Source organism: Arachis hypogaea, chromosome 17 (genome assembly GCF_003086295.3).
Source record: "Arachis hypogaea cultivar Tifrunner chromosome 17, arahy.Tifrunner.gnm2.J5K5, whole genome shotgun sequence".
Taxonomy (NCBI): Eukaryota; Viridiplantae; Streptophyta; class Magnoliopsida; order Fabales; family Fabaceae; genus Arachis; species Arachis hypogaea.
This window is the reverse complement of record NC_092052.1, coordinates 98,792,250-98,796,635: the sequence shown is the minus strand read 5'-3', so window position 1 is coordinate 98,796,635 and position 4,386 is coordinate 98,792,250. Positions and strand designations below refer to the sequence as shown.

At 39.6% G+C, this 4,386-nt stretch overlaps 1 non-coding gene across 1 annotated transcript; it reads left to right on the top strand.

Moving 5' to 3' along the window:
- Positions 1-1,340: 1,340 nt before the first annotated feature.
- On the top strand, positions 1,341-1,444 carry LOC112768502 (small nucleolar RNA R71). Its single transcript, XR_003185921.1, has one exon. It is a non-coding gene; the product is annotated as a small nucleolar RNA R71 (small nucleolar RNA).
- The last annotated feature ends 2,942 nt before the right edge of the window (positions 1,445-4,386 follow it).

Below are 4,386 nucleotides of genomic sequence, written 5' to 3'. Positions count from 1 at the left end.
TCATCCTTGTTAGGGACATTAAATTTATACTAGCTCCCAAGTCACATAAGGCTTTTTCAACTGTTATTTTCCCTATGATGCAGGGAATTTAGAAGCTTCCTGGGTCCTTCAATTTTTGAGGCAGCTTGTGTTGGATGATAGCACTACATTCCTCAGTTAAGATCACGATTTCATCATTCCTCCAACTTCTCTTTTTGGTCATCAATTCTTTAAGAAACTTATCATAAAGTGGCATTTGTTCTAGTGCTTCTGCAAAGGGAATATTGATCTGAAGTTTCTTGAAAATCTCCAAAAATTTAGAGAATTGGCTGTCCTTTGCATTCTTCAATAGGCGTTGAGGGTAAGGAGCCTTTGGGATGTATAGCTTTAGAACTTCTTTCTCTTCTGATGAGTTGGGGGCAAGTGTTTGTGCTTCTTCTTTGGCTTTGGAACTCCCATCTTCCTTCTCGTTTTGAATCGCCATTGGAGTCTCTTTCAATTCCTTTCTGCTTCTGAGGGTAATAGCCTTGCATTCCTCCCTTGGAGTTATCCGGTTGGCATTACTTGAATTGTGCCTAGAAGCTTACTTGGACAAGTATTCAATTTTTTCTTCAAGCTTCTGAGTGGCTGCATCTTGATTTTTCCAATTTGATGTGGCTTCTTCCTTGAATTTCTTTATGTCTTCAAACCCTTTGCAAAGGTTTGCAAGTATAGCTTCCATCCTGGCCATTTTGTCCTCCTCATGTGGTGATGGTTGGGTGAAATTGGGATATTGAGAGTTGTTGTTATGGTTTTGGTATGGTGGTTGGGAATGAGTGTTTTGTGTGGTGTAGTATGATTTTTGGTTAGAGTTTTGGTAAGTGGAGTTGTTGTGTTGGGTTGGATTGTGTGATCTGTGATCTTGGCTTTGGTTTTGTTGGTTCCCCCACACAAAGTTTGGGTGGTTCCTCCAACCAGAATTATAGGTTTTAGAGTATGGATCATTGGCTTGCCTAGATGAGTTTCCAAGATAATTAGCTCCCTCCCTATTGGCTCCTTCTTCTGTCTCCAACACCTCTTTGGGTGATGGTTGAGTGTGGATAGCTGCACCCTGATTCTTCTCCATTTGCTTGGTCAATTCAACTAGTTGCTTAGTGATCATTTTGTTCTGAGTCAGGATTGCATCCATTTGATTCAATTCCAAGACTCCCCTGTTGTTGCTTCTATTTGAGGCATAAAAATACTCATTGTCAGCCACTGTCTCTATCACATCAATGGTCTTCTTCTTGTTTAGGGAACCTCCAAATGAATGATCTACAACTTTCCTTGATTCACAATTCAACCCTTCATAGAAGATATGGATTTGCACCCACTCATTGAACATGTCAAGGGGACATTTCTTTGTCAAGTCTTTGAATTTTTCCCAGGCTTCATAAAGAGTTTCACCATCTTGCTGTCTGAATGTCTGCACTTCAATTTTGAGCCTGTTTACTCTTTGTGAAGGGTAGAACCTTGTCAAGAATCTGCTCATTATATCTTCCCAGGTTGTCAAGCTTTCCATGGGAAATGACTCTATCCATTTTGATGCTTTGTCCGTCAAAGAAAATAGAAACAGTAACAATCTATAGGTGTTAGGATGAACATCATTAGACTTAACCGTGTCACATATCCTTTGGAATTTAGTGCGATGTTCACTAGGATCTTCTTGTGCACTTCCTCCAAAAGAACAGTTGTTCTGGACAAGAGTTATGAGCTGAGGCTTTAATTCAAAATTGTTAGCATGGATGGTTGGCCTCTAAATGCTGCTACCATAATTTCCTGGATTTGGATTGATGTATGATCCCAAGACTCTCCTCTCTTGCCCAGCAGGGTTAGCTCCACCCCTTCTGGCATGGTTATTCACCTCTTCTTCATGGTGGTTTTTCATATCATCCTCCATGGTTATATCAAAGTATTCCTCCTCTTCTTCAGTACCAACAACCCTCTTTCCTCTTGCCTCCCTTCTTAGTCTCAAAAAAGTTCTCTCCGATTCACTATCAAAGGAAGTTGAAGTTTCCTTTCTTCTACCTGTCATACAATGAACAAGTACAAGAAACAGCAAGTGCAGAGTCTACTAAAATAGAGTATAGTTAGCTTGGTTAGAACAATTGAGGCAATTAATCAAACAGTTAATGAGTTAGTGAGTTAGTTTGTTGGAAAGTAACGCAATAAAGAGAAATTCAAAATGAATGACTAAAAATTACAGAAAACTAAATGAACAACTAAAATGGAACTTCCAGTAACAAAAGAAAATAACAATGTTCAATCTAGTTATCCTTCAATTTGGTAATTGTCAATACAAAACCAATCCCCGGCAACAGCGCCATAAACTTGATGAGCAAAAACTTGTCTCTCGATAAATTTTCTTCTGGCAAGTGCACCGGATTGTCGTCAAGTAAAAACTCACAAAAGAGTGAGGTCAAATCCCACAGGGATTGGTAGATCGATCAATTACAATTGGAGGATTATGCTAGTTGAGTGAAATAGTAAGTGAAATTGAGATTGCAGAAAGTAAAATTGGCAGGAAACATAAATTGCAAGAAATTAAAGGAACAAAAATTTAACCGTAGGGAATTAAGTGCAGAAGCTTAAATTGCAAGAAATTAAATGGGAAGGGGGGTTTAGCATAAAATTAAAGAGCAGAAAGTAAATAGAATGGGTAGATTAGAAAATGGGGGATTCAATAGGTTCAGGAGATGTATAATTCTCTAGATCAAATTCATTTTCAACTCTTCCGCAATCAATGCATTCATTGATCTCCTTGGCAATCTTAAGTGATTGGATTCCAATTCCTTGGCTCACCAGTCTCTCTAAGCATGAACAATTGCCCACTTCCTTGATTTAAGTGCTCATGGGAAGTGATAAAGTTTGGTCACTGATTATACCACACAAATTCATAGATCAAAGTGTTAGTAGGATTACATGTCACTATATCCATCCAAACCCCAATCTAATCCAATGTGAGAAAGCATTTCTAGCATGATCTCCTCATTCCTCTTCCAAGGTTCCGAGGAGATCCAATTATGAATAGCTTCTTTCCCAAGATAACTATCCAATTGGATGAAGAACAAAAGCTTTCTAGTAAAATCAAGAGAAAAGAAAGAAGAAGATGAATGAAAACTAATATTGATCCATTGAATTACACAGAGCTCCCTAACCCAATGAAAGGGGTTTAGTTGTTCATAGCTCTAAAAATGGAAATTAGAATTCTCAAATACATTATGAAATTCAAGTATAGTAAATGAAAACCAAAAAAATTGAAAAATGGTGAAAAGTCCCCCTCTAACTTAAATTCTAAGCTATTTATACACTTTCTTCTATTGATCTTCAATCCTTGAATTGGGCTTTTGGCCTTGATGGAATTGGGTTGAATATGGCTCCACCAATTTGTTGTCCCTTGGTGTTGAGAAGAGATCTGTGTAAAATTTAAATCCGATGCTTCATGTTTGAGTCAAAGTTTGAGGGCTAACGTTGACTCAAACGCCACTTTGAATCAGACTAGTAAAAACCAGAAAGCTTGCTGTCATTGGTGTTTCACTAAACATTGGAGGGCCAACGTTCAGCTTACCCACGCGTACGCGTGCTTCACACGTCCATGTAAAAGGGTCAAAAATTAATTATCCACGCGTACGCGTGCTTCACGCGTGCGCGTGGATGCAAATATTTCATTTTTCAGGTTTAGAGGACGTTGGCCTCAGCCTTGGACCGCCAACGTTCCCTCCAACATTGGCAATATCACGCGTGCACGTACTCCACACTAACGCGTAAACTGTCTTTCTTTCTAGCCACGCACACACGTGCTTCACGCCTTCGCGTGATATCTGAAATTTTTCACGTGCATTGTCTTGTTTTCAATCCACGCGACGCGTACGCGTCGATTTCAAAATTTTCAAATCAAAATTCTGGGCTGAGTATCGCGGACATTAGAGGCTAGCGTTTGAGGTGATGTTGGACCTCCAACGTCCGATTTTGACGCGTACGCGTGGATTGTCACTTTTCGCCATTCCATGCGTGCGCGTGACGCACGCTTGAGCGCGGATATCAAATTTTGCTTTTTTCACGCGTACGCGTCACTCAAAATTCCTTTAGCTCCAGAATTAAATTTTTCATCACCACGTTGGGGGTAACGTTGGATGTCTAATGCTACCTTAAACGTGAGCATCAATAGTGTTTACAGAGAAGTGCCCTGTTTCTCTTCCAACGTTTGAGGCAATGTTGGTGGTCCAACTTGGCCACCAACGTTGCTTCCTCTTCATCTTTTCCATGCTCCCTCTTCAACCTTCCTCCATGCTTTCCTTCACTTATCATTAACCAATGAAAGCATCAAAGCCTTGCTAAAGTCATGAGAATTCTTATCATTCTTAGCGTACAAGCAATCATAGCATAAAT